This window comes from Struthio camelus, chromosome 1, assembly GCF_040807025.1.
Source record: "Struthio camelus isolate bStrCam1 chromosome 1, bStrCam1.hap1, whole genome shotgun sequence".
NCBI classification, from domain to species: domain Eukaryota; kingdom Metazoa; phylum Chordata; class Aves; order Struthioniformes; family Struthionidae; genus Struthio; species Struthio camelus.
In genome coordinates, this window is record NC_090942.1 from 134,096,662 (window position 1) to 134,124,639 (window position 27,978).

At 36.6% G+C, this 27,978-nt stretch overlaps 1 long non-coding RNA gene across 1 annotated transcript in view; it reads right to left on the reverse strand.

The window, feature by feature from the left end:
* Window positions 1-4,229: 4,229 nt before the first annotated feature.
* LOC104138000 (uncharacterized) overlaps window positions 4,230-27,978 on the reverse strand; it is a 34,442-nt gene continuing 10,693 nt past the window's right edge. Inside the window, exon 3 of the long non-coding RNA XR_692858.2 lies at window positions 4,230-5,795. This is a non-coding gene — a long non-coding RNA (uncharacterized lncRNA). The remainder of the gene's footprint in view (window positions 5,796-27,978) is intronic.

The following is a 27,978-nucleotide window of genomic DNA, read 5'->3' on the forward strand; positions in this document are numbered from 1 at the left end:
TCACAGAATCACAGCATAGCTGGAGTTGGAAGGCATCCATGCAGATCACCTGGTACAACCCTCCTGCTCAGCAAGGTCAGCTAGAGAAGGTTGTCCAGGACCATGTCCAGACAGGTTTTAATCTCTGCAGGGATGGAGACTCCACAACCTCTCTGGGCAATATGTCCCAGTGTTCAAACACCCTCACAGTGAAAGAATGTTTTCTTATGTTCAGATGGAATTTTGTAGGTTTCAATATGTGCCCATTGCCTTATCCTGTTACTTGGCACCACTGAGAAGAGTCTGGCTCTGCCTTCTTTACTCTCCCCGCCCTCCCCACCAATCAGATGTTTATGCAAATTGATCAGGTCCCCTTCGAGCCGTCTCCAGGCTGAATGGTCCCAGCTCTCTCAATCTCTTGTTGTATATTAGATGCTCCAAGACCTTAATCATCTTTCTGGCTCATAGGTGAACTTGCTCCGGTAGGTTCCTGTCTTTCCTGTACTGGAGAGCCCAGAACTGGACCTAGCACTCCAGATGTGGCCTCATCACTGCTGGGTAGAGGAGAAGGATCACCTCCCTTGAGCTGCTGGTAACATTCTACTTAATGCAGCCCAGGATGCTGTTGACCTTGTTTGCCGCAAGGGCACATTGGTGGCTCATTTTCAACTTATTGTCCACCAGGACCCTCAGATCCTTCTCTGCAAAACTGCTTTCCAGCCCGCTTGCCCCAGCCTATACTGGTGCCTGGGGTTATTCCTCCCCAGGTATAGACTTGTCATTTCCTTTTGTTGAACTTCATAATGTTCCTGTCAGCCCATTTCTGCAAACGGTCAAGGTCCTTCTGAATAGCAGTGCAATCATTTGGTCTGTCAGCTGATCTTCCCAGTTTTGTGTCATCTACAAACTTGCTGAGGGGGCATTTGGTCCCATCATTCAGGTAATTAATGAAGATATTGAACAGCACTGGCCCTAGTATCGGCCCCTGGGGGACACCACTAGTGACTGGCCTCCAGCTGGACTTCATGCACTGATCACAACCTCTGAGTTCAGCATTCAGCCATTTTTCAATTCACCTTACAGTCCATTTATCTAATCCATACTTCTTCAGCTTGTATATGAGCATGTTACTGGAGACAGTGTCTAAAGCTTTACTGAAGCCAACGTAGACAACATACATTTCTCTCCCCTCATCCACTAAGCTGATCGTCTCATCACGGAAGTCTCAATTTGAGTAAGCACAATTTTCCTTTTGTGAATCCGTGCAGACTACTCCCAAACACTTTCTTGTCTTTCTTGTGCTTGGAAATGATACCCAGGATTAGTTCTTAAGCCACCTTCCCTGGTGGGGAATGAAGTAAAGCTGACTGGCCTGTACTTTCCTGCAGCATCCTTTTTGCCCTTCTTAAAGATAGCAGTGACATTTGCTCTCTTCCAGTCCACAGGAACCTCCCCTGATCACCACAGACTTTCAAAGATAATTGAGAATAGCTTTGCAATGACATGGGCCCACTCCCTCAGCACTCATATATGCTTCCCAGCAGGGTCTATGGATTTGTGTGTGTCCTTTTGCATAAGTGTTCCCTAAGCTGATCCTCCTCCACCAAGGGTAAGTCTTCCTTGCTCCAGACTTTTCTTCTGGACTATTGAAGACAAGTTTTACCACTAAAGACCAAAGCAAAGAAGGTGTTGAGTAGCTCAGTCTTTTCCATGTCTTTTGTCACCAGCTTCTCTGCCCTGTGCAGCAGTGGACCCACATTTCCTCTAGTCCTTCTTTTGTTACTGATATACCTATAGAGGTCTTTCTTGTTGCCCTAACAGTTTCAACTCCATTGGGCTTTAGCTCTCCTAACACCATCTCTGTATGCTCAGTCAGTGCCTCTATATTCCTCCTGGGTCACTTGTACCTGCTTCCACCTCCTGTACATTTCCTTTTTAGATTTGAGCTTAGCTGGGAGCTATTTGTTCATCCATGCAGGCCTCAGTCTGCCTTTACTTGATTTCCTGCTCATCAGAATAGAGCATTCCTGAGCTTGGAGGAGGTGATCCTTGAATATCAACCAGCTCTCTTGGACCTCTCTTCCCTCTAGGGCCAAATCCCACAGGATTCTTCCAAGCAGGTCCCTGAAGGGGCCAAAATCTGCTCTCCTGAAGTCCAGGGTTGTGATTCTTCTTTTTGCTTTTTTCCCTCCTTGCCAGTTCCCAGACTCCACCATCTCATGGTCATTGCAGCCAAGGCTGTCCCTGACTTTCATATCTCTAACCAATTCTTTCTTGCTTGTAGGCCAGAGGTCCAGCAGAGTGCCTCTCCTTGTCAGCTCCTTGATCACATGTGGTAGGAAGTTATCATTGCACTCCAGAGACCCACTGGATTGCTTGTGCCCTGCTGTGTTGTCCCTCCAGCCAATATCATGGTAGCTAAAGCCAATATATTATTTTTGTTTAGAAATAAATAAATTTTAAAAAATCCTACACTTTCCTGAAGTAGAAGAAGATTGCAAGTCCTTGCAGCTTTCAGTCTGTCAGTATTTCATCATAATACATTCTACTAAAACATGTTCTCTAGAGTGGTGAAGTGTTTGGACATATCCTTCAGCAGAACAGATGGCAAAGAATCTTGAATGTTAATCAGCAGAATAAGTAGAATAAGGAAAGTCTTTTGCATTATACAATGAGATGCAGTTTTGGACCTATATATCTTGGTTGAGGGAAGTGTCCTAAGCTGTAAATAAGATTTCAACATACTGAGGCAGGTAAGGATGGCAGGATTTAGAACAATCAGTTTAATGAAATTCCCCTTATGAGAAAAAGGCCAAAGAAGGAAGATAAGAATAGACTTATAGCAGTTACCAGGCCTCATGATCTGAATACGAACTTTCCTTTACATTTATGAAGTACTGACGTAGATCAGGGGTTGTGTGTGATCTCCAAACAGCCAACTGCCGAGTGGTGATATGATCTCAATATTCATGAAAGGAATTGGGATCCATTATCTAGATAGAGAGATGCGAAGGTATAAGATTGCAATTCAAGGTGAGTAGATTCCAGATGATCTGTATAGTGCTCTACTATAGGTTATTATTGACAGAATAGCCTCCAATTCTAAGTGGACATTTTTCATTTTTGCTTTTTTTTTTTCATGACAGCCTTCCAGGAAATTATAGTTGGTATTTACAGTTCCTACAGGCAAATGAAGAGAGACAACAAACTTTAGATACACTATTAATTTTACGTTGCCTTCTCACAACAGCCCCAACAATATTTTTCCAGCAAGTGTGGTGGTTAGATACACAGAAATAGAAAACACCTGCTATTTTTCAGATCAGAGCACTAAGGCTAACCTAGTTTTTCTTTAAATGGAACAGTTTGTGTTTTCATCTGAAATCAAATCATTCAAATCTTTTACACATGTTGGGCTGTTGTACTTTTCCCCCCACTGTCCTCCTTTTACCTCAAATCATATATTGTGATTCAGTTGTTTTTCCTCTAACAGAGAATCATTTTTATCAATAACACCAACCATTCAGCATTTTGTAGCCTCTTCAATCACATCACAAATTCGTAATAACAGCAGCTCCACACTGTCACAAAAATCAAAGAAATACTGCTATGCTTAATATCTTGACACTGAAATTTGAAAAAAAAAAGAAAAACAAAGCAAAACAAACAACTGACAACAAAAATCCTTATCATACAAGACAATCAAAATACATCCTGACGTTCAAATGAGAAAAAAAATGTTTGACAAAAAATATTGATGTTGCAAATATATTCGCTGTGGACAGGTATTAGACACAAAAGTATTAAGAATCCCCTGAATTTTGCCCTTAGGCATAATGTTATCTGTAACTCTTTAGAATCCCTCCTCTTTAAACCTTTACCAACAGAATACATAAAAACAGATCCTTAAAGCCTTCAAATTTACTATGACAGTTTCTTTTTCTATAAATGTTTTTCTCTGGAAATGCTTTATAATGTTACATTTCTGATCGCCAGTCTGCATAGGCAAGAAGTTAATTTAATTTATATTGTCAATAATATTCCTAGATCATACATAGGTGGTAAAGTCCCATTTTAATTCTGGTTTGTGTTTTAAAGCAGCTTACATTTCAATATGCAAATAGAAAATAAATGCACTATTAAGAGGAACTCTACTTTTCTTTACAAATCCTAATATCCATCATTTCAATTATTTTTGGAGAGTTGTTGAGATCTAGGCCTAGATTCTCAATATTTTTATCTAGTTTAGTTTAAATTAATTTAAGTTGTGTTGTTTTTCCAGAAAACAATATTTTTCTTCTTATTTTCTTCTCTCTTCTACCTGTTTTTTTCTGTCAAGTTTGGCGTGATACAGTACCCACTAAAGTTACAAGTGTTTTTCCAGCTTATTTATTGGATTTTGGTTCAGGAGCATTTTTCCTCCAACCTCTTCATTCTTTCTTTCCTGATCTCATTTTCTCAAGGTCGACATCTTTTTCTCCCCTTTAGCTGACAGTCCTCCTCTTTTCCAATATCCCTATGACCTTCATACTCCTTTCCTTCATCTACCTGATTTATTTACCTTCTATCTGACCTTCAAAATATTTCTCCACCACTGCTTCCTTCAGCTTCAAAGGTATTTGAAACCCTATCTGTGTTCTTCTGGGCATGCTGTACTTTTTTTCCCTTTCTTGTCTTTCTTCTTTGGTGTATCATTCAACTTGAAATACACAGGCGTAAAATTCTTCCATTTATATAGAGGAATGAGGTAAAGATTGTCTAGGATTTTCGTCTGGAGTGTCTTTAATTGGAGATTTAGTTTCTGGTTTCACTCCTGACTTGTGTGACACTAGGCAAGTCACTTCAGTATGTTGTGAGCACATGCACTCTGTATACTCTCAGGACAGAAGTGAGGCATATTTACTTTTTAGCATATTTACAGAGCGTAGGACTGGAAGAGATCCATGACCCTATGTCAAAGAATACAAATGATTGGTGCCCATTTTTCTTCACATTATCCGGAGTATTAGTGCCAAAGATCCACTTTCAGCTTCCAGAGATCCTCAACACAATCTTTATTTTTCCAGCCACACTAGACATAATGATAACCCTTGAAAAAAATTTACTTTAAGATTATTTACCACTTGTTATTTCTTCTATATGCCAGGGATTTAAATCCAACATAGCTTGAGAAACAAGAGTAGTTTTACTTCAGTTTTAAAACTCTTGAGACAAATAAATTAAATTAAATCTGTGTGTTATCTTTGGTTTTCTTCAGCATCCTCTTTGTAAGTGCAAGGAAGGAGAAGTTTTGAAAATCTGGAAATTTAATTCTGGAACTTTATGAAGTTCCAGCCTCCAACATATTGCTCCTATTTTGGGCAATTTACTTTTATAATAGCATTTCTATTTTAAAGTTTAAGACAATTATTTTTTTTCTTTCTCCAGTGTGTTGTTGTACTGACAAAGGCTTTTCTGTTTCCCCTCTTATTTCATCACATCATGTTGTATAATGTTTTCTTTTTACAACTGATTTTCATTTTCTTATCACAAATATAAGTTAATAGTTATTAGAGGATGGAGCAGAAGGAGGAGTAAAAAAGCAGAGAAAGCAGTCATCCAAAAGCCATCTTGTCATTAATTATGATTTTATAATTACATACTATCCATAGAAGTTGTTACAATCTTTTTTTTCTGTTTTGTTTTTTCTGAAAATCTGAACAAAGTTTGGAAATTTATCTGAGAGCAACTTCACCCCAGAGAAGACTATCTTCTTTGCTCTTCATAGAAGTTGACACAGTAGGTTTGATGTTTAATAAAGAGGTATTCTTAGCCACCTAGGAGGAAGAAGAAAAGAGAAGTCATCAGGACATACTCAACTTGTAGCTTATGAAACCTTGGGAAGGCAGACAGTATAGCAAAAGCTGTCCACGTATTTCTTAGTTGAAGATAAAGGAACTGCATTGTTGGGTATGTCCACATACACTCAACAGGTCAATGAATTAAAGAGGAATTAATACCATAGCATTGATTTCCTGGACACTGCTTTATGTTTACAATTTATATGTATTGCAACTATCCACTTTTGTAGCAGAAATTTGTTAGTAAAGTAATTCTGAATAAAAAAGCCTTTTTCATCATACAAATATGTTAACATGTCAAATCCAAGTAAATTCCTTAAGGCAGGAGTTCTTTTTCTGAAAGCTAAAGGAGATGAAAAAAAGTTGAATAATAATTTTGAGATGTAGGTCATAATTCTGTTCCACTGGTTGTAGTAGTAATAGGTTGTAAGTTATGTTTGCAAGTATATCAGTAGCTGTACCATAGTGAAGTAAACCTGCACAGTTCGTAGAGGGATTGCTTTATAAAACTCATTTTATATAATTTCATTGTTTCAATTCAAAGTTTTAATAAATCAAATATAAAGTTTTAATATAGAGTTTGAAAAACTCTGTAACTAAATTATCACTTCTTTCTCTTCTTTTCCTGTAGAAATGAAGAAAAAAAAAAAGAGTGTAAGGTCTTTACCAAAGAACTTGGCAAAGTTGGGCAAAAAGCTCTGTGATACAGTTCAACATTACTCTTTCCATATATTAACACTAGGTTATTTTCACCATAGGATCCCAATAGTGATTGCTCAATCTGCATGGCTCCTTCTCTTCCGAACGAGAAAGGAATGATTGCACATTATTCTGTCTCCTCTTCCTCTTGAAGAAGAGAAAGACCAGACTGGTTGGATGGTTATGGATTGCATGAATAAAGAATAGCCTTTATCCTCTTCTCCAGTAGAGCTTCTACATATTAGGTAACACAATCCAAGTTTCATATTTATCCTTCATGAGTGTCCTGTATAAATCTTAAGTCCACTTGGAAGCAGAGAATCAGGAATTCTGAAAAGAATTAGTACAATTGCGCAAAAGCATTTGATACAGAGTCACGGTTTCCCACTGATACCGTCACATATCTAATGAGTTTGGAGTGAATGGTGAGAAGGAAAGGGGATGTGAGAGGTGACACTGTTCTGTGAGGATGTGATATTGTGGGTGCTTACAACAGGGAAGGAGTTTCTCTGCCAGAGCCTGGGCAGCACACTGAACTTCATGTTGTTATGGGGAGCTAATTAGATTTAGGAACCAAATGAAACTGATCATTCATAAATATTTAGCATGGAAATATCACTCAGAACCACAAGTAGTACAGATGAGGTAAGAAAACATGAAGTGAAAGACTGGAGCAATTAAAATCTGTTTGGAACTGGTAATTTTTTTCTAAACATGGAAGATAACTGGAATACATCAAGACAGCTCTTTACAGTATATCTGCAAGCAATGCACATTGTTAAGACGAAGATAATCAGAAGGCAAGTCTATGACAGTTGCAGATTCCATAGCACTTTGTGTGAATTTCTTTTCACTTAATTCAGTTAAAGACTGAATGTGAAACTGTATTTGATAAAATAGTGTAGCACACAGCAGCTAACTGCAAGAACTGAGAGATATACTTTTAATCACAGACCCTTAAAAAGAGCAATTAAGTCTGTAGGCACATGATGATTGTATTTCTAGTTCTGCATGGAATCTAAGGGAGTATTCTCTATTAGTATTAATACTTTCTTTAAGGATGACAATTCTGCGGTTATTACAGAAAGGACACATGAAGGTCATTTATACAACTAAAAAGAAGAAGAGAGCTGGAAATACTTTAAACTAGTTTCACATATGAATAAACATTGAGAAAGCTGTTAAGATGTTGCTTATATCAAAAGTACAAGACAAATCAAATGGATGATTCTGAATCACTGGTACAGAAATTTAGGCTCCCAGAAGTATGAGTGAAGTGTTTACGGCAATTTGCACAGACAGGTTCTAGCTTTTTATTTTTATTTCTCCTGAGATAACCTTCTTGAAAGTATTATGTAGCTTGCTGGATGATTGTCATTATTAGCTATGTTTTGCTAGACACAATATACCTAAAATAATAATTAACCCCTGACAATGGACCTTAGGATGAGTTTGAATAGTTACCAGGGAAATAGTGGTTCTGACACGTAATGCCCTTTCCCAGTCCAACACTTTTAATTAAATATAAAGTACTACTGGGAAAGTGCACAGAGGAATGTTGTGCGAAAACACAGAATGATTCTGATTAAGCCTGGTTATCATTTGCGGACGTTTTGTTCAGCAGAAAAGTGAACAAAAAAGGTCTGCAAAAGATTTTTTATGTAGCAAAAATGACTGGTAATGCCAGTCATTGGAAACCTGCAAATGTAGTGAAAAGGTAGATAACTCAAAACAATAGCAATAAAATAGGGATCTGGCAGTTGTGGATCCTTCCAATGAAAAAGGTGTATATCTCTGAAGGAAAAAATGATCATATGTATCTGTTTGTTATGAACAGTAGTCTTATGGTTATTTGAGGTCATGTGCCACAGAAGATAACAGAATACTAGATGGAAGAGAGTCAAGAGTAACTGATTCTGCTATTTTTTCTTCCCACAAGCATATCAGGACAACAAAGTTATAACACGTGGTACAATCAGAAAATGTAGAATCATTTCCACACAACAGTAGTAGAGGCAACGTTCTAGGTCAGCCTCAAAAGTATTCAAACAGCAGTCAGAGAAATTCAAATAGTAAAGTCATGCTTCATGACTGTAGTTATGCATTGCTTCTAAGTATTTGTAACCTCACTCTTCTTTTCATGTGTCGTTTGGAAGCACACACAGAATAAAGCAAAGGTCCCGTAAACATCTTAAATAATAAACAAGTGCTAATGGTGGACCAGCTGAGGGTATTAGGGAAGCAAATCCACACGGTTGTCTCCTTGTAAAGATTTCTTCTTCTCGGTTGTTTTTGCTTACTTTTACAGTAGTAGGATCCAAATCCATTTGATTTATAGTGAAAACTGGTAGTCAAAGTACCCTCAGGACTAAAATGTGCTAAGCAAATTAATGATTCATTTTGGGACCCCAATTATCGATGCAGTAAATGGGAGACACTTCATAAAGGTAATGTTTTTTGAATACAAACAATAAAAAAGACTTGAAACCTAATAGTCAGCACTTGTTTCTTCATATTGTTTACTAATAAAACTTTAAAAGGCACATAGGAAAATGTAAATGAGCAGGTGAATTTAAACTTTCCCACTTCATTTTAATCAGATGTTAAAGGAAAATCTACCTTCCCTATAGAACAATTACAGATGTTTTTCACATGCTTTTATTTCCTTCCACTATGTAGGTTAACACTTATCAGCTCCACTAATTACAGAAAATATATTGAGTCTCAGAGGAAAATTTGCTGTGTATTTCAGTAGCAATGAGCTGTTTTCTGAGGCAGAAACTAATCTTAACAAAATAGTTTTTGATATTTTGGGGAGTGAGGGGGGCAGGAGAGGGGGGAAGGCAGAAAAGCCCTGGAGATTGACAATGCAATATTACAATGCCAATCTTTCATTTTTCTTTCATAGCACTATTGCTGGCCCCCTCCAGCAACAGGGGAACTGGCTGCAATATCATTGTTGCCTGCAATGCTTCAGTAATGAAAATACGATATTTATTGAAATGATAAAGAGAGAGTGAGAAAGAGATCTAGATCAATATACAGTTAAGGCTTAGAATGTTCAGTGAAGAGTGAAAGAAATTTTTAGACTATCTTCGTGTTTATAAATTCCTGAATCAGATCCATATATGTAGGTATAATGTCAATACCATTAAAGAAAACTAGGGTCCCAGTCATGGAAAATATGATGAACATAGACGTGATAAATAGTAAGTGGAATTACTCACAGTAGTAAATTTTAGCATGCATATAGGGCTTTTCTGGACAGAAGGCTAAAATATTTTGTTATTGGTATGTCCCTAGCTTAGTTTCTTTCTCATCCTGATTTCTCTCTCTCTTTCTCTCTCCCTCATATACACCCAGATGCAAGACTTGAAAAAAGAAGGACAGGCTGCTGCATTTTTTATCAGCACATAGATATTTGCAGTGTTGCAAGAACTGACACAGTCGCTGAATTCCAAGTCCTAATAACTATGCCAAAGGGGTAGAGTTTTCAACTACAAATACAGTCAGTAGCAAAGACTCTAAAACTATTTTCGTTACTTCTGTGCATTGAGTAAAATAAATATGTTAAAGATGTGATAAGAGAGCTGTTTGTAGAAGAATGGAATAGATTTTAATTGATTCTCAGTATTAAGGATAGCATATTGCAATCTGTACAATAGCAAGGTATAATAATTATTAAACTCCCACGAAGAAAATTGGAGTACTATACATACAAAGTTCCAGTGGAATCAGGGCCCAGTGTGTGACCATTATGTACCCGTATGGCAAGATTCTGTCACTGCTGAAGGACTTAACACCCCACAGAGAGGAAGAGGCCAAGAGCCACCATGAGCACGTATATAGGTCTCCTAAGTCCTGTCATTGGATATACACTGCCTTTCACAGTAATTGAATTAGACTAAAATGAAGATCACATCTTTCGTCTTTATATGTACAATATGCACGACCAGTGAGAGACAATCCTAATAAGTAATATCACTCAACATGCGTAATGGGAAGATCTAACTATATTTGTACACAGAGTGGTCAACAACTTGATCTTAGGCGGTGTTCTGAAAGTTTCTTCTTTCTAAAATTATCTTATGCTGACAAGATATAGCCAATTTAATTTTATAGTGACTACACTTTAGCTAGTAGAAATATTTAAAATAAAAATCATAACACCCTTTACCCTTTATCTTAACAGCTAAAATTTTCAGTTTGGCAGTTTCCTCATTGCACTCACAACCAACCCTGACTGCCTGTTACATGGTCACAGTTAAGGTCTCAAAGACCTTCCCTGTATCGTAGTTGTGCATTGCTTGCGCAACTCTCAGGCTTGCTAGCAGGCAATTCCTTCACCCACCGGACTGAGGCTTCCTCTCAGGGCTGCATGAACTCCTTCCAATCTCTGGGCCAGGCTTACGTCTTATAGAAACAAAGGTACACGAGGGAGATAGGACCAGTGTGCACAAAGGCTTCAGCCTGCTGTGGAGTTTGAATAAAGTCAAGATGTGTCTCCAGATAGTGCAAGCTAGGAAGAGTTTCAGAAGTCCAGAGTACAAGCAAAACTAAGGATTTCTTTGAGTTATTGTGGTAAATCCCAAAGGGTCGATTTTGTACTGAATAGCACTCTTTGTAAAGACTACATAATTTTTTTCCATATGAGTGAGTGCTACAAATTTCTTATAGGTTAGATGGGCCCACTTAACCCAACTGAAGCTGCTTAACTTTGAAGAGCAGCTAGGATATTGCTTTCCAGCAAAAAGGGAGAATTAGAGTGTGAGAATTTTCTGCCAAGTTGCTGGAAAATATAGAATTATAATTAGATTGTCTGCAGGTGGAACCTGCAGGTATCTTTAGAGGAGACTTCATGTTCTTGATCTTTTCCAACTCGTTTAGATTATGGAGGTTCAATGTAGCTTGGCTCTGACCATAGTTTTACTATACTTTCCACAGACTGTTCTTAACATTCAGTAAGTCGCTTAAGAATGCCATCTGAAGTGATTCTCAGACTTTGTTTGGTACGAACATTTTAAGTACATAATGTTGCTGAATTTGTACAGCAGAAAGAATTGTATTCCAAGTGAAAAAAAATGAAAGATTAAAAGCAACCCTTAAATTTCCACCTTCATCATTGCTATAGACACATGACAATTTTAGTAAATCCTTAACTGAAAATAGATCAGATAGATAGATAGGGAAAATATTTCTCTTTGTTACCATTATGATTGCTTTATAAAAGCAAAACAGCAGTTGTAAGCATAGTGCTTACTGATTTAAATCTCCATTAAACAGCAGTAATGTTTCGCTTCTGCTACGTTTACATGATGATAAAAAAAAAATAGTTTCTTTACTTTAGGCAATTTTGACCATATTGCAGCCATCCTAAGTGGAGGCCTTCTCCATATCATGAGATAAAATATAAAGAGTGGTAAGTTAATGACCTGGATTGTATTACATTTGTGCTGTTAAATTTTTGCAGTCCCAGCTTTAACAGAAGAAAAGCATCGTCTTTGCTGACAAGGAATCGAGCAAACCTGCTACTACTTTTGCTTATGACAAAAGATTATCGCTTTGAGCAATAATCTACTAACTGCAATAATTACAGATCTGAGGGATGACCTGTTCATCGCTGGATGTCTAGAGTCATGAGATAGCTAGAAATCTTCGATTTAGATCAGTTATATATATTCAGTAAATTATACATGTTTAGGCACACATCTCCATGTCCTTTACTGAAAGGTAGAACCTTTAAAATAGATCAATAACATATCACCTAATGTGCTCTTGGTTTGGAGGCCAGAGAGACACTGTTATAATAGACAACAATTTATTGAACTACTTCTTCGGTGAGTTCCTTTTCGTTCTTCTTTAAAACTGTCACTTTCCCTGATGCATGAATGTATTCTCCTACCCATCTCTCCCACTAAAGAATCACTGCTGAATTGTGGATATTACCTCCTTTTTTTTTTCAGTTTGTGCTGGCCTCTCCTTAATTAATCACCCTCCTCCCCAGTTAAGGATCAAATCTGTACTCTGTTTTTAAGATTCTTAATCTCTAATAGTTTAGGAATTCAGCAAGATGTCTGTGAAGGAGTTTGGATTTTGTTTTAATTATCAATATGTCAAGATGCTTTCAGCTTGGCTATTGAAAATAGAATCTCTCTTTCTATTTGCAATTTGCAGAGATTCTTTTTTCTCCCTGTTAGCTGTGTGACGGATGGGACGCTACTAATGCCTATGTTCTATGAACAACTTTTAAAATGTAAAGTGTTGTTTAAAAAAGCAAACATTTCAGATACCTACGTAGTATAGAACAGATTTATTTCAAACTTTAATGGAGCAGGATATCATTTCCCAGAGAATGTATGAGAGCACCTTACCCATAGATCCATCCTTTTCAAACTTTTTGTTTTTTAACAGTTCAGCTTAGTGAGGCAGAGCTTAAAAGGTAAGAAATTGAATTGAAATGAAATGAAATGAAATGAAATGAAATGAAATGAAATGAAATGAAATGAAATGAAATGAAGCAAACACCAGCACAAACCCGTGTCCGAAAGAAGAAACAATTTTAGAACTTATGAAGAAGAACTTATGAAAAACTGCCAAAGTGTGAATTCAGAAAAAGACGATCTCCATGGGCTTCCACAGAACATCAGTAAGGTTGTGCAGCTTTTCCAGTTCTGTCCTTCTAATGTGAATTCCAGCCTGGGTTGTGTCATTCATAAGAGGGTGAAAGTATGTTTTTTATGACAGTTTAGCTACTGCCTTCTGTTATAATACCAAATCTTGACCAAGTAACACCAATTGTAGGGCCCCAATTCCTACTTGTAAAAAGATTGGGACTAAATTTGAGAAGAATTGCACAGGATGGTAATGTAAAGTTCTTATCAAATCAGTGGAAGATTTTTTATTCCTTAAATCAGTGCCTTAAACAGGTAATGAAAAGATATCTCTAATTTCTGTAGTACAGTTCAATTTCTGAGTGAGACTGATGCATAACTCCATACTGATGAGTATTCTACAGAAATGTACTCTGACAAGAGAAATCGATGGGATGATCAACGTATGTGTTAGCAAATAGTCAGTTACATACAATTAATTGGCTATACACCTGATTAATGCTACAGAAAGCCAATTTTTGCCTGACTGAAGAGAAGAGCTAAAGGGTGAAAATATGACTCAGGAGCTGTCACTGTTCAAAGGCCCATTAACTTCTACAGAGCTATTGCTTCAGCCAGGATTGTGCTGGAGAACAAGTTCCGTCAACAAGTTAAAACATACCAAGAAAACATCACACTGAACCACCACCTGCAATTCTCCTGTAATCCTTTCTGCCTGGAGTACTCTGAACGATGTTCGGATTGGCAGGCAGCTCTTCTTTCTCTACCTGCTCATCATCCAGTACTGCAGGGTCCTCAGACAACACTCAGAAAAACCAAGAAATTGCTTCTCTGGTCTCTTTTTCTCCCATATTCCCTCAAAGCTGTCAATTCTCTGCCTTCTGTCCAGCCTTTGCTATGCTATCCTCTCCAGTTTCACCTCCCTTATTAGACTTATGGGAGGACATCAACACTGTTGATTGCACTTCTGTCTAATTAAACATAAAGTCCTTTCAAGTCCAGTATGGTTTGCTCTTTCATTCTAAAATGTGGACAACAGAATTGATGTAGTCATAGTGTATTTTTATTTTTATGTTACTTTCCACAAAATTTGGTCTATGTAAGCAGAAGTTCTAAAATCTTATTAATTTCTTATTGAAGAGGATCAGAAGTCAATTTTACATCTCAATTTTCCTCTTATTTGTTCTCTCAAACAATACTGAAGCACTAGAAATACACTTCTATGGAAAATTGACAGCAAATCTGTTACTCAAATCTATTTGGAATCATTTGCTGACTTCAGTTAAGTTTTGTTTCATTTCACTTCTAGAAAATCTGTACAAGTGAATCCAATTTTTTTTTAATTAAACATGCTAATTAGTTATACCTGAACAAAAAGAAACAGTACTGAACAGGTGTTTCAGAGGCAAATAGGTGTTGCAGTGAATTTCACTGAATAGGTGTTTCAGATTTGATTATCTTTCCTCCTCTCCCTCGTCCTGGAAAGTCTTCACATAAGTCAGTAATTTGAAAATGACAAAAAAAAAGTTATGGCTGGCAAATATTCTTATTCTTGATCCAAAATTTTACAAATAATTTTAGATCAAAATAGGAATGTTTTGAAGAAGGTTGTGAATATATTATAAATGTTTTTTGTTACCAGAATCGTAAATCTGTCCACCATGGCGTATTTATAATGCAGATTTTTTTGTTGATAATAAAAAGTCAAATATTACTGAATAAAGTTAACAAAAACCTTGAGACCATATGAGGCCATATCACATTCTAGTTCTCAAAATCAGTTATGTCAAAGAGACTATTGTGTAATGTCAACATGCCCTGGATTAATAATTGTGTTTCCAAAATATCCATATCATCCTATGTAATATAAAATTCTCCGTAAAGAAGCACTCAAGAAAGAATAGTATAGAAGCAGCTTGGCTATTCTAAGTTATAGTTCAGATGGTACAATATTGTAAAGGTTCTGTGAAACCTCTAGAAATACTATTCTAGGATGAGAGTCTTAACAGAGCATGACCTTGAGCAGAAATGCAGGCAATTTGTAAGAGTCTTGCGGTAAGATTGCTTGCTCAGCATTATTTGGAAAGATCCGTACACGCAGGTCACGGTGTACTCGAAAGCTGAAAAATAACTTGAACTAAAAGGTCTTTATATTCCAATCAGAATAATGGAAATAACATATGGCTTGCTGCTCTTATTTAACCATTTAGAACTTTCAGTTGTTTAACTGTTGTTTAATTAACATCTTGTATGAATCTTGAAGTTTCACAAGGAAGCACTCTTTTTTTTTTTTTTTTTTTTTTTTGTTCAGGCATTGCTATTTTCTGTAATGGCTAAGCACTGAGCTCCAAAGCTTTCCTGTTCTATATGGGAGAGATTTACAGGGCTAAACTTATAAAAGTTTAACTAAAAGAAGAGTTGGTAACTTGATACGATGTTAGATGCGTCATCTTTAAAAAATTGCAGTAAGGCTTGATTAGACATTTAGAAGAGCTTTTAAAAGCCTGGACAAGACCTTTATTGCCATAAAATATTGGTGTTACATACTCTAGGCTGCAGTTGGAGAAATTTATGAACATTTGTTGCTCCAATAAAACATTGGGGTCTCCTTTTACAAAATTTCCTAGAAGATCTATAAAACGTTAGCCACAAACTGCTATGCTCCTTCAAACCTTCTTTAAATTATATCCTTCATCATTTATTAGTCTGCTCTGTACTAGCCTTCAGGATTTTGAACAGATGTCTTTTTCATACTGCATATTTTCAGCTGGAGAACAGCTAAAATTACTATAAGATATTTAAAAAATAGTATAATACCAGTAAACCACCATCTAACCCCTTTCTATTCACACTTTCTTAAACACAGTACAAGTTGGAATTCTCATTTTGCACGTTTTAAATGCTAAAATTATTCTTGCTTAACGCAGGTTGTACTATTGACACAAAGAGTATATAGGATTGACAAAACAAGCCTGTGAGAAATGTCTTTGGTAGAATAAAGCTGAAGTGCTTTGTAAAATATTTTGAACTGTAAACAAGAGGTAGCTACTAGCAATCATTAGTAGTATCTCTGTGTTGCTGTCCCAGACACTCACAACATAATGTCATGGCTTATCATATGCTTGATGTGAACAACTATTTAAGTTTAGTGTTCATGGAAATCCGTCTCTTCTGCCTTCACCATGTTGAGACTAACATACACAGTCTCAATCCTTTCTATGACAGATTATTGCTGAATCATAGATTTAAAAAAGAAATAAGAAATCCCACTTATTTAGCAAATTTGTGCCCCTCAAAGAAGCTGGGGGGGGACATTCTGGAATTAGAAGACAGGTGGCTGTACAGCCCTTACTGTAAGCTGCAATTGCTTCATATGACTTTATATTGTATTTGGCTACCAGGAACCTCAGGCTTCTCTTGCTACCTATTAAAAAAAAAAGAATTTAATATTATAATTAGGCTCTTCCTTATCCTCTCTAACATCATTTTGTTCCCTCTATTTAAGCTTCAAAAGGACCGTCCTAAAACAACTGTGGGACCAGAAGCTGTATGGGTTCAAAACGAGGCCCTTTTTTGAATGATTTCCTATAAAATAATGACCTACTTGACAGAATTCATTTTCAGTACAACACATTGATGAAAATAGTGTAAATTTACTAATAAATGACGAGATATTCTACATATAATTTCCTTTTGCTTGACAAATACTTTTTCTAAACTGTCCAACTCTCTTAGTTTGCCATGAGAGATTGGTATTTTTAATAATGAAGTAGCTTCATGTTTCCAGGAAGTAATTATTTTAGCAGTTCATGCTTTCCTTGGGAAGATATTGCTGTTACTTTTATTCTCTTTAAAGTTTGTTTATGTTCATTAGTCCATAAAACCATAACACTGTTTTTACAGACACATTTGGAAGTTTGTATTCCATTCCTCCACACATGAATAGCTTTCCAGTGACAAGTGTAAGTTTTTAGTTTGTTATATGACAGCACTTTTTGTTTAAGGTCAGAGAGCATTTTTATACTGTATTCACATGGAGGTTCAGGAAATAGCAATGATTCTTGCACATACAGATAAAAAAACATCAGGAAGCTCTGAGAGTAAGACAAGGTGTCATTTTACCGCTATGTAAAACCTTTGTGCACCCATCTCATGAGCTTTGCATGCAGTGCTGGCCTATGTCTTAAGAAGGATGTAGTGGTAAAGTTACCAAGGAGGGGAGCTAAGATTATTAAGGAAGTGAAGCAGCTTTCTTACACAGAGATCCTAAAAATATTGGAATTATGATGACTGAGGCTTATAAAAATCAAGAAAGCAATGAATAAGGCAAATGCAGATGAAACCCCAAATTTTGCAAAAGCAGAGATAGGGAACACTCAATAAAACCTGTAAGAGTTTGAATTAAAGCAAGTGAGAGGACTTCTCTATGCATCAGGTAACTTCTGGTACAAGGAGGTGGTGGACGCACACGCAGCAGCAGCAGGTTTAAACAGAACTAGAACAATTCATGGAGCTTAACTCCAGAAGTAGAAAATAAAAAGAATAGGCAGCAGTGTATCCTCTAATGTCCCTAATGCAATAATTCTGAGAGTTACAAGAGAAATGGATCAGAAAAGCTGGCAAGACATGCCAGCTAACTGGCATGCAGCTGCTGAGATAGAACACAAGGCTAAAGAGAGCACTGATCTCACCCAGCAGGGCGTTTGTTATGTGCTCCACATGACTTCTGCTATCATGTAAAAGATAGGTGAGTTAGAATTAGGCAATTTAAGGCTTCTTTCTTATCAGACCAGTTGTAAATTGACCTAAAACAGCCTAGATTACTTACACCAACTGGCGAAAGTGCAAACACTTCATCGTTTCAGCTATGTCTGCTCCTTCTCTTGGTCTATTACAAAAGCTTTATAAAGCCTTTAAAAAAAATCTTTCTAAAACTGACTGAGAACAGTAGCTAGGTGTGTTAATTTAAGAAGGATATCTTTACTTCCAACAAAGATAACTTATACAAGGCAGCAACTTTATACAAATTATATTTCAAACTTGTTCCCTCTGATTTTTTTTGGTTTTGTTTTTCGAGCTTTTTTTTAATCTTCTAGGTCTATAACTGGTGAATTTGGTAAAAGGATTGCATTGCTCAATAAAATGGCTTTCTTTGACATTAAACTTTAAGATCAATGAAGAACCATTTTATTACTGCAAACTGCCTGTAAACAATATATCATCACCTTGAGTCCCACTCGGGCACAAGTTTCCTAAGCCTTTCTGTACTTCATACCAAGCAATATAAACCATGTAAAAGGCTGGTTTATGCACTCCAGTTTACTAATGGTTCATTCTCTGGTTCAGTAATGGACCAGCAGTTTAGAGAGTATCCTGCAAGCCAGCTGTCAGTGTGCCTTATGCCAGCAGCTGGACTGTGCAGACAACTTAATTTTTACTGTGTATGAAATGAGTGCAGACACCCCGGCTACAGCCATGTACGTTTTCAGTGACATCCCACGGCAGCATCCTGATTGTCCAGAAGAGGCACTTGCTGTGACATACCATGTCTCTTTTCGTGGAAACCAAGACATGGAGAATTGTGAAAGAAATGTGATATTTTGTGAAGTGGAGCCAAGGATGAGGGGTACATTGCAGGATCTCTGACATTACCCTTGTTCAAAAGTGGCCACTGTTCATACCAGTTGACACTGGACTGGCTATTCATGTAGTTTAGTGTTCTTTGAGCACGCTGAGGCTGATGCATAAGCATGTAAATGAGAGCAGAGACTCTCCATTTTTTTAAGGTGTCCTTGTCGTCCATTTGCAGAGTCTCTACCGCCCCCTGAAAAGTCATTCGCATGGAAATGCAACCGATAGTGGACCATCTTTGTCTTGCTTGTTCATAAGTTTGAAAAAGCCTTATTCCTGATTTTGACCACGTCACATAACCTCATAAAAGTAGCTAAATATAATACTACTGCTTGTGCAAAAGAGGGCCAGAAATACTGCTGAATGATCCAGTTTCCAAGGCTTCATTTCCTCTCTGTGTTAAGCAATAATACTTCCCACATCCTCTTCTTGAGATATTGACCATCAGGCACTGATCCTAATTTTCTATCTAATTGGGATATGGAAACCATGCCTGTGGCGAGTCATCTGTCACAGAGTTTCGTTAGCAGATTTCAAGAACTGACTAGTAAGAGAAGTGTTTGGTTTCCAGAGACTGTTAACAATCTATAGGATAATATACAATAGCTCTACAATTGCCATTAATGGAAGATTGATGAGGATAAACCTCATTTATAACAAAGTTATTGGTTTGCAAATACTTCATAATTAAAAACAAAAAAAAAAAGTCTGACTCAATGGATGGCTCCTAATGAGTGTTTCAAGCTTTATTCATGCCAAGAATTTATATGAAGTAGTTTTATATGTAGTAAAAAGTAGTGGTTTTTTATATGAAGAAGTTGTTTTAGCTGCAGAATTAAAGGAGATACAAAACAGCCTCCTTGTGATCTTAGCACATAGAACTCTCCTTATTAAATCAATGCATCTACACATTTATAAGGCATAATCATTGACAAGTCTGTTTTCAGAACGCAGCCAATCAAAAGGATGACGAGCAAGTATCAGCTCTTTCAGGCAGCTCTTCTTATGCTGACAAATCTGTATGGATCTATATTTTTCTGATAAAGAAGTGTGGACACAGGATATCTGTATGTATAGAAATATTTACATTTTAGCATTTGTTACAGCAAACTTTGCGAATGCATATGGAAATGTGCCCAGTTAATATTAAAAGTTAAACCAAAAGAGGGTAGGAAAACTTTAAGTAGTAGGAGCAAGCCTTTCAGCTATAACAGGATCTATTAAAACCAGAATTATGTTAATATCTGACTCACTGTTCCTTCAATTTGTTGTTAATGTTTTGACAAAATTTGGTATTTCATCTTTTCCGTATTCTATGGGATTGGGTATTTCTCTAAAAGTTAAATAAATATTTGCTTGATTCATTTGTATCCCATTATGAATATCACATTTAAATATCTGTATTTCTTCCAATATTGTGAGAAACTGATGAATTTGATGCTGAGTTTTTCACTTTTTTTTTTCTTTTTTGGTATCTTCTTCTTCAGGTCCAGAGTCTCAGTAAAATACAGTAGGACTTGCTGAAGGATATCAGTTTTTCCATTTTCATTTTTCCTTTATGAACATCTCAATCGCACACGCAATTCTGCTTTTTACCAGAATGGATCTTTTCTTGTTGCTCATCAAAACATTTATCTTTCTGCAGAATGGCATATCTTCCAAATAATTCTAAGGAATGGAAAAAACATTACGATCTGATTTTCACTAGCTGAGTGGAACAACAGTGTTATAATAGACCTGATTGCTAATTGTTTTATAGCTATTTGAAGGAGCTATATGTAAATCAGCTACTCAAGGTTTAAAGAATTATATGTAGTCACTTAAAGCAACTGTTATCCACAATTGTAAGAAATATTTATTACATAAGGAGATTTTAGAGAACGGGTTAGCCCTCTTACCTAGTGTAATTTGTGAACCTGCTTAAATTCGCCTTTTGGCCCTCCAAATCTGATGCCAAATAAAATGAGAAATGATTTTCTATTTTTTATAAGAAATTGTTTAAAGACATGCCTTCACTAGTTCTTCAATTATAATCAGACAGATCTTTAATAAAGTTGTCTCACAGTCTGTTCTTTTCTTTTGCTGACATCTATTTTACTGTTCAAAGTCTCTTCCAATTTTGTTGTCTTTATAGTCCTCCCGTGAATTTTCTATTTTCAACAGCTTGCTTTCAGTGTGGTAATTAATAATTTACACACTTAGAAACAGATTCTCACTGATATAAGGCAGTTTAGACTCGGTGAAATTAATGTACCTGTTTTAAGATTATAGTTCATAATTCCAGAAGTATCATAGTCTGCTGAAATATATGGTTATAACACTGGCAACAAGATCATGTCTTTGTTGGACATTTATTTGATATAATATAGTCTCCCATGTTCAACAAACTCCTTTCCCCTTGGCCAGACTAGCCAAGACAACCCTTGTAAAGGGAACAGGTCATAAAAGATAATCTCTGAGAACTGTGTCCTTTATTGCGCCTGAACAGTCTATGGAAGTATGCCTTAGGAGTGAGTAAAATCTACCTTGATTCTCACTGGCCTAGGGTATGACACCATTAGCCATTTCTTCAGTTTAATGTCTCCATAGCCAGCTGAGGAATATTGCTGAACTGTTCCTCCTTCTGCTGCTACAAGCTACAAGGCTACACCACAGTGTGCGTTTGCCTAATCATCTCTCATCAGACAAGAATAAAAGTTACTTAGTTTATTTATATATTTGTTTAGGTCACACTGTCAGAGAAACTCTGAATTTTTATGCGAAAGAGGTTTTTAAGTTTTGGACTAATTGAGGTCAGTGAAGCTGGCTGTAGGAAGGCGGAGATGCAAGGAGAGAGCAAGAGAGAGAAACAAATTCCAGGAGAAGAAAATGTGAAAAGAAGTCAGCTGTTTCAACTAGATCTGTATATTTCTTCCACAGATATTTGATAGTGGGCATTTAAGAGAAGCTGATTTATTATGTTCTTAAACTAACACACATAGAAAAAAGGTAGGAATAGATTAGGGTGTTTTAGCAGCTTGAGCACTGGCAGCAGATGTATGGAAAGCAAGACATGAGACAACACATATTTTGCTGCAATCATTCGTCCACAGAATTATAACAGAATTTATGTTCTGGAGAAGCTGCAGTCTCTGAGTCAGAAAGTGTTAAGACATCTGTGAGCTGCTAAATCTGCTAAATAGCCAGAGGAGGCAGGAGACTTTATAACAATTTGCGTCCAGAGTAGATGGAGGCAAAAAGGCCATTTCTTAACGTAAATAGCATCTGTGATGAACGTAGAAACACCTTCACTCACGAAGAGAACAGGAGTTTCCTGTAGCAGATGACTTAAAAGGTTTTCGCTATATAGCTAGAACTATAAAACCTTGCACTAAGCTAAGTAACGTAAGACAGTGAGTTACAAGTAATTAGGGTGCTCTTCCTTCCCACTGTTTAGTTAAAGTTGTAACCTATCAATTAATACATAGTCTCATCTTTATTTCTTTAGCTGTCTATTCTGTAAGCCTGAAGAACACAGTGAGAAATTCCACACACTATGTTATGCCTTAGGAGTTCAAAGTAAAAACTTGAATGAGTTATTAATGGTCTCTGTTCGTTATTTTCTCCGAGGAATCACAGATAGTATCGCGTAAGTTATTGATGATGTGATATGAATAATACATTACAAGAAATGAGTTCATGAATTGTCCCAAATCTTAATTCATTTTTATATACTCCATCAGTTGCAAAACAGATTGTATCTATCTTACAAATAAGAATAAACCTAAATTTGTTGGGTATATGATTAATGAATAATTCAGCAAGTCTTACAGAAAGCTGAATGCCACAGAATTTTATTTGAAATAGTCTGTGATCAAGAGAGAGAGAGATTTTCTTGTGACATACCATCTGTTAAAAGACACACCTTCTCAATTACAAGTGTGTTTGCTATCACTTCTTGATGAACAACTCTCAGAAGAGTGGTAGGGCTTTATGGGTAACCTCTGAAATCATTAGTACAGTTGAGAAAGGCAGAGCAGAAGGTCATGTTGCTGCATACTGTACAGGCACAAAAGACAAAAGCTTTATGGGAGTGAGAAGGGATACATAACTTTAAAAACCTCAGTTCTGTCCAAAGCCCTAAAAGAGAGAGAGAGATTAGGTCATTTGAAAATAAAGGACTATTTTAATTAAATATTTAAAGAAATTTTTGTTTGAGTTTTTTGGGGCATGGTGTCACTCAAGTTTGTTTCTTGGAGAATGTCTAGGAAGAGGGGGAGCTGATATACACCCTTTACAAGGAGGTCTGTCATCATCAGTAGCTCACCGATGCCTTGGATGAGAAGCTGGATCAAATGTAGCAAGATCAGAACATGTCCAGAATGCTCTGGCCAGACTGAGAGCTGCTCTAGTCCTTAAGGGGAACCCAGATATGGCTAGAGCCTGAGCTGTTCTGCAGAGGTCAGGAAAGCAAAGATCACAGAATCACAGAATGGTTTAGGTTGGAAGGGACCTCTGGAGATCATGTAGTCCAACCTCCCTGCTCAAGCAGGGACCTCTAGAGCATATTTCCCAGGATCACATCCAGACGGGTTTTGAATATCTCCAGGGAAGGAGACTCCACTTCCTCTCTGGGCAAGATGTATGAACAGAACTCCACACAGCCAACCTCCTGCTAAGTTTCCTGGAGAAAAGAGACTTTGTCCGTGTCTGGAGTTTCACTGGTGCATCTGTCAACAAGGAGATGAATCAGGACAAGCAGCAGCAGAAGGAACTGAAGGTAAGAAAGCAGAAAGTAGTAGCAACAGAGAGAACAGTGCCGTGTGCACTAATTTCCTTAGGGAAAAAAGGTGCAGGCATCTCTGACCTAAAAAGCCATCTAAATCCATCCCACACAGAAGAAGGTAGACATTTAGACAGTGTCATAGGCAACAAGCTCTGTAACAGGACTTACTACCATCAGTAAGATGAGTAGATGAAAGCACAGATAACAATTACGATTGCGATCAATAATGATTACTCAGCCTGATGTTGAGGTAGAAACACGACAAGACTGTCTGACTAAGATTTATGCTGACAAAGCTTCACAAAGTGAAACTCTGAACATAGGACTTTATTGAAATATAGAATTAACAGAGAAAGATTTAGAGTTATCAGTATGTTTTGCAGAGCCTGTGCCATATTCTCTGTTTCTCTAAATAAAATTGGAATAGTTTTATTCACTGGGGATAGCAAGGACAAGAACTGAAGCCTATACTACGCATACAGGTTGCTTTCATGTTCTCCTGTACATTGGAAACATCTTCTCTTGAAAGGATATACATACGGGAAAAAAGAAAACACACAGAGGCAAGTCCATTTTCCACAAAAAGAAGGAATTATATCGTGAAATATGACATATCCATGCTGTTCTCACTGCTAAAATGACAATAGAAATATTTCCTGACTTCTCCTGTGATCTCCAGGCTTGAAACCAGTGGACTGGATTCTTCCAGCAACCCCGAAAGAGCTCTAAACAGAGAGCTGAAGTAGCAAAGAAATAACCGGTGTCAAAATCACTGGAGGTATAAAAGGAAAAATCCAAGGGAAAAATTCAAGATGAGGTAGTGCAACTTTTCAAGGTCTCATGACTAGGCTTACATTGATTTCCTTATCGGCTCTATAATAGACTTACAAAGTCGTTCAGGAATAAAGTAGGAATGAAAACTTGGTGAGAAAAATCATGCTCTCACAATAAATTAGAACAGTTCCTGAACTAAATAAAGTGAAAATTCAAAAAACTTCCTACCAGATCTAAATGCGAAAAGTTCAAATGAGATGACAGCTTTAGAAAGGAAGCTTAGCTGGATTTGACTTCAAAAATATTTGTGTTACCATTATTACTGGTGATTTGGATCGATTTTTTTTTCTGAATCTACCTAACATTCTTTATGCCTAGCATGTAATCATTTTATCACAGTATCTTTGTAGAATTGCATTATATTTATTCATACTAAATATTTCCAATACCTTATGAATATTTATTTTAAAAATGTACAATTTTCCTTCTGAAAACTGCTCAGAAATACAAATAGAACAACTCTAGACAACTGTGTCAATGATCTATAAGAAAACAAGAACAAACTCTTGCTCACACTTGCCTAAACTCAATAGTTAAATCCTTTAAAAAAAAATTTCTACCAGCAATGAATAAAACGTAAGATTCTTTACAGTGAAGCACACAAGTAAACCTTTGTTAAGCTGGGTGTCATGTTATTTACTGTTATAAAGACTATGAAGGGTAAATGTTTCAAAAAATGTAATATCAATAAATAACCAAATGTAAGGAAAGTTTCATATTCATATCAATCCTGAATTTGCTAGTATGACCAGAGATTGAATATAACATTTATGAGACAAATGCATAGCTATAAATGCACAAACTATATTTTTGAAAAAAAATGGATAAAAGATAGTTAGTTACCTTTGAGAAATTACTCTTACAAATGGCTTTATTTAGGCACTTTTTCACTTTAGAAAATCTAGAGAAAAGACCTTCATTTTTTTAGCAAAATCTTCCTCAAAGAAAGAAAGAATTATCTATCTGATCTTGTGCAATTATGTAGCAATTTTGCAATTACTATTAGCAAAGATGACATATCCATTTTGTGAACTTAAGATCCAGTTGTAAATGTTAGAATTCATTAAAAAACGAAAGCATCACACTGTCATATAATGAAAATAAGTTTTTTCATTCAGACAAATGGGTGTAATGAATACATATAGTCTCGTTCTGCCCGTAAAATTGACATAACTGTCCATGAAGGAAGAGTTAGCAGTATAAGCAAATCTACCTACTCTCTCAGTATAGCTGACACAGAATCAGCATCAGTGGCACAAAACTAGGAGGGCAGAGGAGGCACAGATTTCGAGAATAAAGCATGAAAATACAAATAGGGTTTTCCTCTGCCCTTGAACTCTTTATTTGTTCCCTTGGGCTAACAGCAACAGGAGCTATTTCCAGTCAGGCAGAACTAACATGGAGAGTCAACTCAGGGTCAAGAAAACACAAATGAGATTTGGGCAGTGTTTTATTTCTTCTCTCAACTGCTACATCCTGTTTTATTCAGCTATTTTTACAGCCCTTTCCTTGTATTTCCATTTAAAGGATATTGAAATTAAGGAATATTTTCTGTTGCCCTCACTTTTTATTTCCTCTGTCTGAAAATAAGGCACGTAGAGAATGTTAGCAAAGAGCTCTAGGTAAACTAGCTATTCTCTCTCATTTCCAACAAAATCCAGTTTAGTACGGGAAAAGAAGGATCTCTTTATTATCTATGCGAAGGGGGAAAATTCTTCTGTTGTCATATGTGATGTATACACTTCTTATTCATTTGAACTCCATCATATAAAGTGAATTTCATTTTAGGAACCTGTTTTTCAGAATTTGCTTTCTGTCTTTGAGGCATCGATTTGCAGCTGAATGCAGCATCCAGTTGGTCAGTGTACTGAAACTAGCGAGGTGAAAGAACACAGTTACTCTGTCTGCAAAAATATAGAGATGTCATTTCCCAAAACACAATCTAAGCTACCTCTGTCTCATTGTGACCAAGCAAAATAAAAGTTTTTGGACTCCTCTGACTTCTGTCCCTGCTCACGGGGTCTGGAGGGGTGGCGGTGCAAGGGCGCACTCCTGCGCCCAGCACATGCTGCCTTTCATTCCCTTCCAATTCCTTCCTGAGCACCTCCCTTGCAGTTGTGGAGCTGTCATTCCACCACAGACATCTGCTCTTTCGATCAGAATATTTCTAAATGCAGATTATCTTCTGATGATTAATTCAAAGTACATTTAAATATCATCCAATAAAATGCTATAACCAATGAGAAAATGCAGATGGAGTCTAGAGTAAGGACTGAGACATTTTTCCTTGACAGAGGGATGAGAGTTAAATCCATCATTTGTAGCTCTTCCTCGGTTTTTAATATTTCACTCTTTGATTGTTATTATTGCGTATGCATTTTTGAGAGAGGGTAAAAGTCACGTGCTGATATTTGTTTACTAACTGCTCTGCTTTATAATAGAGCTATTTCTGACACCAGACTGCCCTTCCTACGATGCTACTATCCCTCTTGCCTCTCTAGCAAGCATGTCTGAAGAAGAGAATTCTACTTTTCTGTCTTCAAATATTAAACTATTAAGGAGAACAGTGTCAACAGTACATTAGAGCTCTCAGGAGAGAGCTACCACATTTTATGCACTAAATCAACAATAAAAATTTGACAAAAATTTCAACAAAATAATTTAGCAGCAAAGGATGGGACAAGCTGGCAAGCATAAGCTGTTTCGGGAGGGGGATTTATCAAGCATCTGAATGAATTTGCTCTAAATATTATTAATTCTGGAGGTACAGTATTTCTGTCATGCTTTTAAATAGTGCTAGAAGCAAAATGTGAAATACAAAAAAAATTCAGAAAAACGGCAAGCTTTAACCAAAGAACAAATTTTCTCACAATCTATAGAACTTGGATATAGCTGTCTGCATTGTATACAATGAGGAATATCTCCTCTGTCAATTGTCAGCATGCAGTCAGACCCTTCTGCATTATCTAAATTGTGCCAAAATAAAAGCAGATCACTCAGCAGCAGTATTAACCTTGGGAATCACATCAATATGTAGAGTAAGTCAGACTGACCAATAGCAAACAATATACACTTTTAAGCAGGACAGATTGGATCGGGAAAAATTGGATGCCCTAGAAATTAAGTCCTGATTAAGCACTTAAGATTGCAAGATATATTCAAAAGGAAAAAGAGAAAGAAGTGAGGTACTTTGTTGGTTTGTTTGATTGATTTCTGTTTTCCTTTGAGAAATATTTGCCAGAAATGATACTGCTAGAATTATGAGAATCAGAGTTATATGTAGAAAAATTCGTTTCAACTCCCATCCAGAAAAATGATTTCAAAAAAAAAACCCCAAACCATGTTGTTTAGGCGATAGAAGTAGGGTAATTGCCAAAGGATGAGAGCCTAAGATAAAAAGACCACTAAATAGGGCAAAGTAATGATCCTCTTTAAAAGAAAATCTTTTTGTAAAGCAATACTGAGTAACAGTTTCTGTTTAACTAAAAGTTGTTAATGAAGAAAGCAGAGTCAGTATTCATCTCATTATTCTGCAGTACAAATGATAAGCTAAGGTTTGCTAAGCTAAGGCTCCAATAGCTGGATTAAAAATATTTGTAAAACCTAGAACCCCAACTTC